The 14,453-nt window shown below is 42.2% G+C and overlaps 1 long non-coding RNA gene across 2 annotated transcripts in view; it reads right to left on the minus strand.

Moving 5' to 3' along the window:
• Nucleotides 1-14,453, minus strand: part of LOC146767916 (uncharacterized) — a 149,667-nt gene that overhangs the window by 64,247 nt on the left and 70,967 nt on the right. For both annotated transcript variants that reach the window (XR_014953781.1, XR_014953782.1), the window contains one exon: nt 2,833-14,290. This is a non-coding gene — a long non-coding RNA (uncharacterized LOC146767916). The remainder of the gene's footprint in view (nt 1-2,832; nt 14,291-14,453) is intronic.

Below are 14,453 nucleotides of genomic sequence, written 5' to 3' on the forward strand. Positions count from 1 at the left end.
CAATAACAAGATTCTAAAGTGCAAATAAACATAAATATTAATATAAATAAGTGAATACTGCCAAATAACCTGATAACTTAGCTCACAGGTCAGGCTGGTCCCAGTGTGCCATCCCAGTCTCTGCCTTCATGGAGCTAGCCCTAAGTACCACCCATTGAAAGCTTCCCACATCTGTTTGAGTATTCAGCAGCCAATTAAATATTCATTTGCAAATTAAATGATGGCTTAAAATATTAGAGCTAATCTAATTCACACCACCTGAGTACTGTGCTCACAAACTGCCTGGAAAACCAGGGAGGAATGAAAATGACACGAAACCCAGGTCAGAGACATGAATGTGAGCAGGGGCAGGGGGAGAGACTGGGGTGTCTGCAACCACGCAGAAACCTGAATGTCTTTCCTTTATTTCTTTTTATCTGAGACCTCAAGATTTAGTCTATAGTCCAGTGTTTATATGAATGGTGCTACAGGCATGCTGTGGGCTCAACTGAGTTAACCAGGGATAGGTACTTGGTGCCATCTGGGATGACATGCAGTATGAGGACTACAGCAGGGAGTCCAGAAGGACAGAGATCTCTTACAGGTGAGGCTGTGGCTACCCTCCATGGAGGGATCAAGTACCCAGAGCATCTCAGGCCACTTTGAGCTCCAGACTGTAAGAAGAGTAGTTACCTCTCAGCTTGAATCCTCCATACACCTGCCTGCCTGTGTGCCATAAGACCAGGAGCACTTTACTCCTGCCTGCACTTCCATTGGTGACAGGAATACCAAACCATTCACCATAGAACTAATGAATAATGAAAGTCCTATTGCTTTAAGTTGTATGTGTTGGTAAAAAAATATAATTCAGTTAGGAGAACCAGTAAGCTGAGTGTTCTCCTTCCCACTTGGGATTGCATTTGAGGAAGAAATAGAGAAGGTGGAATAAAGTTTGAGGTCTTCTACCTTTTGGGAGGTAGGGGTTTGTAACCAGGATACCATTTCTTAAAATATATCTATTTAACTGGGAGAATATGAATAGATGAACTTGCAGGGAAAAAACCTAGTTTAAATCATGTCCTACTTATTTTAAGGATATTAAGGACATGATCTTCTGTCTCTAGTAACCAGATATAATCAATAATTTCTTTTGCTTAGAGATTTCTACATTGTTGAGGACAGTAGAGAGATATAGACCCTCACCAGGATTTCTGTGCTGCTCAAAGCCTGGATATCCAAGACATCCACACAGACCTGGCGGATATGACAGAGTATAAAAGATATGAAAAATGAAGCCAACATTGTTGGTTAAATCCTGGTTGTACTGTTTTCAGTGGCAATTCTCACTGACAGCTGGTTAGAGTTTCACCAAAAAAGCTTTAAATGAACACAATTAGAATGGTTAAGGAGGTCTCTCATTTACTTGACTAGTAGTAATTTCTGTCATCCTTTTCCTTTTAAGAACAAAATTAAAGATCATTCGCCTGATTTTTCCTGAGTCCTTCAGTAAGGATTCCAATCATCTACAGACAGAAATCACAGTTAAAGGATCAAATATTCCCACCACTACCCACTGATTCCCTGGAAATTCTGCAGAGGAGAGAAGGTAACATTATACACAGTCCAGCAAGCATTTTGAGCAGGATGTTTTGCTAAGCAGGGATTCCAACATGCTATAAGCCTGCACTATAAGAAAGAATGGACAATCAGTAAGGAAGAGTTTCTATCAAACACTTTTCTTTATCTAATAACCTCTCTGGATAAATAAAACTCCATTTCTGGATGGGGAAGTGAGAGAGGCAGGAAACTATGTGCTAGAAGCAGATACTGCATAGAGGCTCTCATCAGGTGGCAGGAACAAAGCTACACCATGAGTCACCTGGTGGGGGCTTTTGTTCAGTTTTCATTAGGATTTCTAAGGAGTTTATTCAAAGGGGAAAATGAGGAACAATGATGCTCAGAGTTAAGGACACAAAGAACATAAATGTGTTTTCAAAAGCATAGATAAAGCAATGAATGCGAGCATGTAGAAGGGGTTGTGCCGCTTCAGTGGACCAAAGTATCCTAACTCAGTTGTTCCTCACTTCCACAAGGATTTCAGGAGGAAATTATGCTCATAAACAGATCCCAAACAACACAATCTTCTTCTGTCCATCTGCTTCTAGGCTATATTCCCAGTTTCCTACAAGGCTATTTCCCATTTAGCCAACAATTCCCAAGTAGCCAACAATAAAGTCAGATGGAGATGAAACTTACTGTTAATGATGTGGAGGCCAAATTATTATTTTACTTTTAAATATGAACAATACTTGGTTCCAAATCTCATTTAATCTTCATGGATATCAATTATATTTTGTCATTTCTAGACCTGTGAAAATTTCATTTCTCCAAATGAGCTCAGTAACTAACCCTCAGCCACTTTATAAAAATGTTCTGTTCTCAGATTTTTTAAATATGGATTATGAAAACATTAGTTCAATTGAATTTATATGGCCTATTTGACATTCTTTTCCCTTTAGTTGGATTTGAGATGATATTCAAAGCTGAGGCTCTTTCCAACTGCAAAAATATTTGTTATCTGTCTAAATGACCATATGTGTGAAAAGATCAGACATGGGTACTTCTTTTATATAGCAACAGTTCATTTACAATGTAAATGAACATTCTTGCATTATATGATTTTTTTTTTCACAGTGTGCATTTCATTGCTGTGGATGAGACTGCAATATTTCAATGCAAAGATACCCCTAGGAAAAGAACGCAAAGATTTATAAATTTTGTACATTCACCACCAAACACTCAGGAATGGGAACAGTGGACAACAGTTAGCAATGTCTTGGAGAGGGAGCTTACCTCTTGGAGGAGGTGCTCCATAGAAAACTCCTTATCAGCCAGGCTCTATTTTCAAGGTGCATGGAGGAAAAGGCTGCTTTGGGTGCCTTTATTCCTGCTTAAAAACTGGCACAAAACCTGATGATGGTCGTAGACAAGAAGACCTGCATCATGAGGATTACACTCTACCCTGGTTCAGCCTCTAGCCCCAACAAAAGCACCAGAAGACCTGCAACCCTGACAAACGCAGGGCAGGTCTCAGCTCCCACCACTCCTCCCTGCCTTGCTTTGAGCAGCAAATGAAATTGCCATCAAACGCCGTAGAATAGCACCAGTATCTGCAGTATCAGTCCTCGCTGGTTCCTGGCCCTGCGTTTGTCTCCTGACATTTGACTGGGATCTGCTTCCCACTGCAACAGTAGAGCTGAATTCCCAGCCTGGAGTCCTGACACACACAGCCTGTTTGTAGGACTTTTCAGTGGCCCCAGCTGGTGCAGAGAAGCGATGACTGGTTTTTTCCATCCATGGTCTGGATGAGCAGCTCTGAGTGAATAGCCTGTGCAGCAGCTGTGCAGCCTGGGCCATCTCACGGGATGGGTTTTAATTTCCCCAGTTCCTCTTCTTTCCACCCTCTTGGGTTTTGTGTGGGCAGAGTTTTAGTTCAACCTAAATGTCTAAATCCATTGCCTGAGAAAGAGGTGCAATCTGAGCCCCTTCCTGTATTACGTGTTCAAACTGCTGACTGCAAACACAATAGGTTTCATGGTGCTAAGGGCCACCTGTTGAAACTGTTCAAAGACACCCCCACCCATCTGCATTCCCCACGGCCTGTTTTCCTGCCGTGACTCAAGCGCCTCTCTGCGAGCCACTCGCCCAGTGTGTCGGGCTGCAGTCATTGCAGCGCTGAGCCGATTCAACATCTTGAAAAGCTAATTAACTTCATAAAAAATTCATATAGGCATGCAAATACTGTGGCCCAGATAAATAATTAACTGAACTCTTCCACACCAGCGCCAGCATGCTCCAAGGCTGCCCTCTCTTGCCAGGCCTGCTCAACAGTTATTCAGGACATGCGTTTGATTATTTTTTCTTCAAGGTGTAAACCCTGCACGGCAGCTTAATAAACAACATACATTGCACAGTCAACATTGATTTACACATCTTCTGAAGAGATGATGCATGAAATGATCAGAAAAGTCAATAATGCAAGCAAAATGTATGGGCTTGAGATAAGTAACAGAAAACAAAATCAATGCCTTCCAGCTATTATCATCATGAAGTCGAGTTCATAATAGATAACATTAAGTTTGAACAAGTTGCATCATTCTAATACCTGCAATCAGCTGTCACTTCTGACAATAATTGCCAGAACGGTATTCATATACGTATATGCTGGTTCTACCTCTGGTGCTAAATGCATTTAGCTGAACAATCAGGGCAAACAATCTGATGAGCCAGATATTTTATTATTCTGACATTAAAAAAAAAATCACACTGCAGAGCCCATTAATCATGACCTGTGCTGCCACGTACATGCAAATATTCCACTGAAGAAAGCCAAAAGCTTGCTACAGGCCTTTGGAAAAATAACTGGAGGAAGATGCTGTGATGGATGGGATCACCCTATCACTATATCTGAGGGGTAAAATTCAGCAGAAAGAGGCAGCTGACATTATCAGAGCACCTGAGCAACAACTCAATCACACAGCACAGGCAACTATGCACCTCATCTTTTTATCCAGGGCTTTACATTGGACCTATCATATGGTTTTATATCAAGGATTTCTGATAGCCTCAGGTGCAATCAATATGAAAGCAACAAAAGAGAAAGGTCTGACCACTGAGGGTTTGTCAACACAGGAAGATATTGTGACACGTGGGAAGGTGTGAACTCAGAGTGCAACGGTTCTGGTCATTTTGGAAGCTCATAGTCTGACATGCAGTAAAGTAAACTCACACAAAACTGTCTGGGGTGGAAGACATTTCTACATGGAGAGCTGGAGTTAAACATCTTTGCACAACAGCCCTCAAGCCTCCCTTTGAAAACATTTCTCACAGTATTTCAGTGCATATCACCTGTGCCACTAAGTAAAACCAGGAAGAGTTTCCATCAGCATGCAAGAGAGGGTGCCAAACATGTCTTAGGCTATTTGTGGAAACAATCACCCTGTCTGCTGCACAGAGGGCTGGTAATGACAAACAGCCTCTTCCCTCCAGCCAGGAGCAGGAATTTGACTTCATGCATTCACGATACAGCTTCGACCAATTGATAATTATTCCATGGTAATAAAAAAATACATTGGCAGTCTCAATCCAGCTCCTCACAGAGCCATAAAATGCTCACAAAGCCACAACAAACAGTGATTGTGCCCTTTTGAGAGCAATAGAGACATAGAGGGATACGAGTTCCTCCTCCTTCCTACAAAGCAGGAACAAATGTAGAGCCTCACCAGGAGGTGGTGGTGTGGGGAGTCTGTATCAATGTAACCATGACTATATTTCTGTCTCTAACACTGCGGGGAAAAAAGGAGAATAAGGATGATGGGCTGATGATACAGGAGCTTTGGAGAAACGGTGACCTGAGTTGCAGTGTCACAGCTGAATGACTATCCCAACAAATTAATTTTACAATGTTTTTTATTTGACCCACAGATGAGAAGACTGTTTCAGCTGAGTTCTGTTTTTAGAGTCCCATTCATCTCCTGCAACTAAAAGCCAAGCTCATAAAGCACAAACCCACACAAGCTAAAACCAATCAGTAGCTTCCCCAAATCCCTGCAAAGCCAAACCATTCAGTGCCACACTGCTCTGCCAATAATAGTAACAAGTAACACTACACTTGGGCTATAATTTTTCATATCCACTGTGCTGTTGTCATATGATTTACTGTGCTAGCACTGAGAGCTATTGCCCAAGCCCTGTCTCTGCACTCCTCCTGATTTACTTAAATCTTTTTACTTTTATCAGCCACAGGGAATGGGGACACTTACATGTAACAACTGACAATTTGAACAGAAAATACAGAGAAAAGCTGTGTAAAGCAAGTGGCTGAGATTATAGCTGTTGACTTCTAATATTATTTGACAGATGAGACTGCTGCAATTATCCTCTGCTCATGGGTTCCATTACGAGAACAAGAAGCACACAAAATAAGGGCAATTTCCCAAACAATATATAGGTCCACTTAACTTTGTCAAGAGCCATTTCTGCAAGTGAAGTCCTCCCTGGTTAAAGATATAAGGATAATGTGTTGGCAACTTCACATGAGCATTTAGTGCATTCCACATTAACTGCATTTTCAGTTGTTCTTTTCCTGCTCTGTTTGAACCAAATAGGATTTATTTCTAAAGGTATTTGTTTAAAGAATAACATCGTGCTTACTGCTGTTCCCTGTCTCAAGAGCTCTTTTTTTTTTTTTTTTTTTTTTTTTTTTTTTTTAGTAGGTGTTTCAGAAAGTTTGAAGCTCACAAGATCACTCTGGATTTTTGCAGAGTCTTACATCCTTCCACACCATCCCATTTCTGTGCCCCCTCTATCTCCCTGCACTGGAAGGGAAGGCACCAAGCCCACACAAAGGTTCCTACTTCTTCTTCTTTGAATGCTACGCTCCAGAGAGTCATCCCAAGTCACACACACCACCCTGCAGACCCCACCATCCCTCTGGCCTGCCCCAGACCACTGCCACATTCCCTCTCTGCTCCACCTGGACACACTCCCAGCTGGCATAGCCAGTGAAGAGGAATGCTGGGGGTGGGGGGGAAGCAAACAACATGGCCAAGTGGTTCCTCAAGAGCAAAAATCTGTCATTATGGATGGGGAGTCTCTCATACAGACCACTCTGCATGTCCAAAAGTGAGCTCACAGTACCCAACACAGACACACCAGTGCACAAGCAGATCCCAAAGGAAGGGTGAGATCTCAGGTTCCAGATTTCCCTAAAGTAAATACACAGCACAGGCAGTTATCCTCTGAAGCCTTCCTGTGCCGAGTCCCACCACTGTATCTACAGAGTGGAGTGTGAAAAAAGGAACTTTAGGCCTGCTTTAAGTTCAAACCTTAATACAGCCTTAGCAACAGAGTCACTACTGGTGTATCCATAATATATTTTTAAGGTTGCCCCATTGCTTTGACTTGTGGAGCTATTCATAGATCAAAGGGAGTTTCTTTCTCTATAGGAAAAAAAAAAGCAATGAATTTTCTGAAAGCAAAGGTGAAAAAAAATGAGAATGAAAATAAAGGGAATAATCTGCGGCCTAGGCAGTAGTTATTAACTCTTCCCTGCAGTGCAACCAGTGCTGAACTATAGTAGAGTGAATATTTTTCAGCAGCCTTCCCCAGCCTCTCACATGTACTTCAATATCTTCTCCTAGATGTGCCTAGGACCTAGTGCTGCAGACTTTGGTGGGAGAAACACCACTGGAAATCACTGCAAAAACACTCAGGGCAAACCTCAATTCCTGATTCTCTTCCTTGGAGGCTGAAGGTGTTCATCAGTTTGGGGGAGATTTTTTTTTTGCCCATCCAATTTCATTCAGAAATCTCTTATCCAGGAAATAGGACTTGCTTTTGTTTAAATCTTTCTCGTGCCTTGGCTTCCATGCTAGCTTGTGGCAGTGAGTTTCATGGCTCAGTCAAGAGCAGAGTCACAGATGATGTGAGGAAAAGCTGACCTTGACCACAGACAGTAAGATACAGTTTCTCTCCATGTCCAACAGCATGATCATCCAAGGAGGAGACCTGGTAAAGGGGAAAATGTCATCACCTTCCAAGCCTACTCTGAAGGAAGGCTCTGATCCACCTGCCCTCACTCAAGCAAATACCCTGACCTAAACTAGGACATCCCACTGGGAAGCATCCTTCAGGCTGCGCAAGTGAAATGTCCTTAGGTGTCTGGGAATATGGATAGAGTAAATTTCTACACATTTCTGTAAGGTAAATAAGGTTTATGTCAATATTACAGAAGAGAAAATAATCTCAGGAATCAATAGGAAAGAGAAGACAAGCTGAGAGCATGCAAATGTCAAACTCACAGGATGCCAGCATCCTCCAGATAATACCCTTTTCCTGTTGTTAGAATTACTAACTAATGACATCCAGAAAGCGAGGAACAAAATACATGTTATTTATATTTTTTTTGCCTTTTACTTTCCTCCCTTCACCACACCACCAGGCTTTTCCAAGAGGCGAGCCGGCTCTTTCCTGGAAAATGACCTTTGCTGGAGGGCAGGCAGATGGCAGCAGCCACAGACAAGCCCAGTTCTCCTCCTTGACCATGTGTCACTCAAAAGCCTTGAAGATCTCTGTGCTGGAGACCCCAGGTCTCCTCCTGAATCTGGGTCACTGGCAGCACAAAGCCCTGCTGAAGGCACTCACGTGTGACTTAGACCCATCAAGGACCATTCCTCATCTCAGTGATGGCCAAATCTGCACTGTGCATTTGCAATGATTTGAGCTTCAGGGATTGTTTTTCCTTATTTTTTTAAATTATTATTTCTTGTTCAGCACTTGCAGTCTTGGTCTCTTTAGCACAGATCTTCTCACAAAGGCAATCCTTGTACCAGAAGCCTCAGATTTGCCCTCAGCTCTTCCATAGGCATTGATTAGGAGTCTTTTTTCTTTTTCCCTTAAAAAAAAAAATCAAAAAAGAAAAGGGACATGATTTTACACTAAAATAGAATGAAGTGCACTGTACAAAGGATTATTTCAAGTAATTCTCCTTGAAACTGTAACAAAGGAATGTTTCCTGGGGATTAAATGGACTGTCAGGTAATCAGAAAAGTTGTTTTAGGTTTGCCTCAAGAAGAAAAGAAGCATTTTGGATGGATTTTGTTTCTGGTGCTTTGTGACACTTTACAGCTTATTCCCTCATGTCACACCAGTTTATTTCATTATTCATAAACATGCTGAATGCCAAAATTATCACAGAAGCTATGGGACTCTTACACACTCAGCCACTAAGCCCTTTTCTCCCATCCCATTGCAAATGCAAGGACCCAACCCTCTCAATATCCTTCCACAGGGATTTTCTTCTAACCACTACTCATCCTACTACCTTTCTTGTTATGTGGGTGGGATTCCTGGTATTTTACACACTGTGCAGGACTCTCAGATGACCTTGAAGGAGAAATCACATGCAAGAGAGAATGAATTTGTCCCTGGGGTTGAAGTCCAGAGAGCCAGCACCCAAGGAACCTTGCATACAGTCTGGGCACAGTCCTTACTCCTCCGTGGAGCACTTGGGGCAGTAACACCAAAGCCTATTCACACCATCAGCCCCAGGACACCTCCCAGACCTGGTCTGGGCTCTGTCACCACACTTCTACCTTGCTTGGCACTGCAAGGGACAGGCTGCCCCTTCTGAGAGCCGGGACACAATTTCAGCATGGAGTCTTTCTTCCATCCCCAACAGCTGCATCTGGCATCTAATGCATAGGGATGCCTTAAAATGGCCTAGGTCTTTCCTCCAGGACCAGCATCAAAAGCCCCTACAAGCTGCTCCAGCCCACATCTATCTACACCTCTACTGTGTGCTCAGCCCTCTTCTCTCACCCTTCCAAAAGCCTTCAAGGGATCAGCTAAGACAACCAGGAGCACAGACATCCATCACACCACATCCAGCTCCACACGCTTTATATACTAAATGGAAGGAGTTGCCCTCCCTCTGCTTGGCCAGGAGCAGCCAGCAGCAAAGGCAAGCGCAGCAGAGCCCCAGAGGGAGGCAGCCTGGGTGGAGGGGAGGGGGAGTCAGAGATGCTCTCTGCCTCTGTGGGGAGGGAGCCCCTCCAGCTGGCCCCTGTGGCTAGGCTGGCTCGCAGCATCGACATCCTTTTGGACTGCTAGATGTTACTGGGTGCCCAAGCAGCAAAAGCCACCCACATCCATCTGTGCCTAGGCAGCCAGCTTCTGCTATAGTAGTCAGTCTTTGCTCTCAAAAAGGGTATGGGAAATGGGGGTTTAAACACCACTATAATCGTGTTTGGAATGGTGGCTAGTCCTGCATTGGCTTTTCACGTGGCAGCACCGCCACGAGTGACAAAGCACAGCCTTGTTCTGTGGTGCTGACCCAGGAATCAAGCACTGGACTGTATGCCACAAACAGCCTCCATTTCTCATAGGCTCACAGGGCCTGGCTCCCCTCATCACATGCTGTGCTGAGCCTGCTCCAATCTGGAACAATTGCTCCTTCATGTGTGTGACTTAATTTTATCATCTCTAACTAAGAGAAAGGAAGATTTGAAACTGCTAATTGCCCTGGAAAATGAAGATCTTTTTCTTATTTTATTTTTACTTTTTTAATCCAAGGACTGGGTTTTCTTTTCCGTGAGCTGCTTCTTTCTAAAAGAATTTTTATTCCAATTATTCAGACACCTGCTGGTGTCCCAGCAGCCCCCTGGCAGCAGGGAACCCTCTCGGGCTGAGCAGCCGAAGGAAACAAAGCCCAGAACAATGTTGTACAGGGAAACAGTACACACACCAGCAAGCCAGAGAGCACAGCAGCAAATGTGTTATTAGTCTGACATCACAAGGGCCTGCTTGTTTGTTTGCTTTACGCTTTTAAATCCCGACGCTCTCTCTTGCCGTGCCACATGTTGAATTTTTCTTGATTAAGTTGAGACTTTTATTATGCAGTGTCCCCAGAAGAATTACAGAGGGGAAGGAGAAAACCCAACTGCATATGGCAAAGGCAGTGAAATAGATACTGAATTCCTCCAGCTTGAAATGACAGGCAGTACAAATAAAGCTCCTTTGTAGCTGCTTTAAGATGTAGCATGTACCAGCCCATCTCAACAAATATATCTTGGGAAAAGCCAAAAGCAGGATCAGAAATGCACAGCGAGGGAAATTTTAAAGCTGCCAGTGCAAGTTTCTCCAGAAACAATATGTTTGTACAGTACTGAGCACTGTCAATTTTGATTGTGCAGCAGCAGTAAGAGTAGTAATAATAATAATACAAATTATAAATTTCTTAATTGTTAGTTATTATTGTTATTATTTTAGGCCTCTCCAAGTCTTGAACTGTAAAAACAACATTGACCACTAAAATCATCTAACTCCTCTCAGCTCAGTATGCAATAAATGGGATTGGCCCTCCTGGACAGACAATTTGGGCTACATCTTTCTGCCCCATTTCCCCCCTTACAGTGAGGGTTGTATTTTGCAAGAGATACACCAACATCAAAGCCAGTATGGCAGGACTTCCTCACGTGGAAATAGGCTTCAAGCAGACCTACAAACTCTGTTGAAGTTTGCATTATGGTGCCAGAGCAGCACAAAATAGCTCTAGCATCTGGCCTCAGGGGTTCCATCAGTTCTGTATGAATACTCATATGATGCGGTTATCATCAGCAAAGCCCATAGCTAAGCGCCTTGCTACCAAGACTCATGGCTTTGATTTAGGGAGCTCCCAGTAATCTGGGACACTACAATTAACATATTTAATAGAGCGACTAATGGGAAAGATAAAGGGGGGAAACCTGCAAACCACAGCTTACACTGATGACAGGGTGGAAAAGGAACAAAACCCAGAAGTTTCAAACTACAAAAAAGGCACCCAGAGACTAGTTTGTTTCTCCCTTTTATTCTGTACAGTACAAGGAAAAAAAGAATCACAGAAATTAATTAATAGTAATCTCAGATTGGTTTATCTTTTCTAAGGTAATGTACAAGATTTAAACATTTATTTTGGGACATATTGACAAGCCTGCTCCTCAAAAGGCAGATGATCTGCACTTTATGAACACCAAATCCTTCCAAAATGTCTCACATAGTGGCACACAAAGTATTTTTAAAACATACTTCTGTTCACTACCTGCAGGAGATCACAAACTATGCAGATGGGTTATTAAAAGTGTTAGGCAACAACTAAGAGTTCAATAAAGTCATCTGTAGTTGTTCCAGGTAAGAAAATGGCAATGGAATTAATCTAGTTTATAAACAGGATATTAAAAAAAAAAAGTAGAATCCCTTAGTTAGGAGCAGACAATTATTATATAACAGACAATGTTATTACAATTATGATAAATAAAATATAGCTGGGCACTTAGTGCACTGATCTAGCCTGGAACGCAAGACCAGCTTCATCTGGCTTGGAGAAGGAGCCAGAAGCAGCAGTTCATCTGATCGATGGCCAGGTTATAATAATGTATTACATACCATATTGCTGAGTTATAGTCATGCAGTGCTGTAACAATTGCCAGACCAAAACTCTAGCAAAATAGCTGGGTGCCTAAATACATATTTATATTTTACACTGTCTTTTACAGGGTTATTTAATTATCTCCAAACCAAGTATTCTAAACTAAAGAAATAGTTCCTAATTATATTCAAATGGGTACCTAAATAACCTTAGTTCTGCCTTGGGTTTACTGTATGCAGTATACCATGTAGCACATTCATTTCATATGGTTATTATAGACAGTAAACATAAAATGATTACAGAGTCACTGTAGCAGCTATGGCACCATATTAGATAAAATGACTCTTTGAGCAAGATCTTCCAGCTTTCCAGCATCATGTCTTCATTGTATCCCTTACTGGAGAGTGAAGGTCAGCTGTCCTTAGAGAAGAGGTTAAGTCACGTTCAAATGACAAAGAAAAGCAGAGGTCTTTATTTTGCTTAAAGCACTCTGGAGTTTTATTCCTTCTAGAAACAATAGAGAAGGGAAGCAATGTTGAGAGATGGCAAGTGTTTAAGGAATTTCCTCCAGCAGAACATGATTTTTAGTGCTTGCAAGAAATTATATTTGGCAAATAATGACACTAAGTGGAAGATGATCACATTTCTTTAACAATGTAACCTACATGCAAGAGGTTTTTCCATCATTAAAATAGGTCTAATCTTAGGTGCTTACAGAATCTGTTTATAATCAAGCTAGTTAATGGATTTACTTGTAAACTTGGACAATATATGAACTATTCACAGAGTATAGGTAGCACTCATCTGAGCTCATTTGAGTGCTCTAAGACTCAGGTATTTGGGTCAGCTGGGCAACTGGACTCCCTCATCAAGGACAGAAAAAGCAGCTCAGCAGTAGGGAGTTGATTTATTAGACCGGTTAGAGCTCTTGCTCTCCAGACATGATCAGTGTCCATATGCACACCTGTTTTTTTAGAAACATTAGATTAATCCCATTCCTATCCTTTGTGAGTAATGTTGGCTAAAAAATTTTCAGCCCCACCCCCATCACTCCTACTCATCTCTGTCCCCTCCAATCCCCAAAAAGGGTTGGTTATCTCTCTTCTTTGCACCAATTCAGCTGACAAAGAGATATAAAATTATTTGGTTCTAAGAAGAACTTTTTTTCCTATTATCCACCTGTTTTTGTATTTTTTTCCTGTCATAATCTTTTTTTTTTCCTTAGTCATCTTATTTTCACCAGTCCTGGACACACCAGCAGTAGAACAGCACACAGCAGATGTCTCACACAGCAGTGGAGACAGCAGATCCTTGTGTGGGGGCAAAGGATGGCAGAGGGTATATTGGATCCACTGATGAAAGATCCATAACATGGAGCTGTGCCCTAATTTTCAAGAGAACCCTCTGTTTTCATGTTCATTCAGACAACTCAGAGGCTATCTGCAATACTCAACACTGCCTAGGTTAGAGACCAACAGCGTCATCTTCCCAGCAAGAGTAATCTGTTCATCCTCCTTCTTCAGTGTTCCCTTATCCCTCATCTTCAACTATTTTATGCCTGAAAGGCAGAGCACAAAGGCTCCTTGTCCAACTGGCCATCAATGGGATGAGCTGTCACAGCACTCTGACATCCCCTGCACCACTCCTCCTCCATTCCTGCTCTTTGACAGGCTCTGTCACAAAGCACACCTTCCCTGGGCCCCTCCTACAATCCTTCATCAAATTGTCCCTAAAAATCTAGGGACCAGGATATCCGCCTTCTTTAGCATTTCTGCATCGCTGCCTTGCTCTATCACATGTTTGGATTTGTGCTGTCCCCCAAGGCCAGAGAAGCAGATCTTCCTCCACCCCCACATCAGTCCCCTGCCTGGATCAGACAGCTCGCCTGCAGTTGTGTGGCCTTGTCCCAGAAGCTTTTATCCTAAAAATGTAGAAGAGCAAAATACCTCCTTGATACCCCACTGTTAACATCAATAGAGTGACTCCAGGAATGAACTGAGTGCACTGGAAGAGGAAAAATTTGAGCAAAGTAGAAAATAAATAAATAATTTCTCTAGAGATATTTAGACACACACATACGCATACGTTGAGATTTTACAACTTAATTTACTTGTGAATGGCACCGAACTGATTCACTGGGGTTGCTACAGTAGATGTGTCCCCTAAACAGTAACTCTGTGCACAGAGAATTACGTTCATTCATACATCAACATTTTTGAGTTAAGATACTTCTTTATTCCAAAGACTGTTGATTAGCCCCTTTTCAAACTCAGTATCCGCTGTCTGCGCCTTACGTGAATCATGTTCGGCACAGGACATCGCTGATGCTTTGTCACAAACAACCTAGGAATAAAAAGATCGGCATTTCAGTTTATTTTTCCTGCATCTTGTTAAAAAACGTACTAGGAATGTTGAAGAAACCTAATGCATAAATACATATTTTGTCTGATTCAATAGCATATACAATTCAAATGACACTGCATTAGAAAATCAAGGGGCTGCTGTT

Source organism: Lonchura striata, chromosome 3, assembly GCF_050655825.1.
Source record: "Lonchura striata isolate lonStrDom1 chromosome 3, ASM5065582v1, whole genome shotgun sequence".
NCBI lineage: Eukaryota > Metazoa > Chordata > Aves > Passeriformes > Estrildidae > Lonchura > Lonchura striata.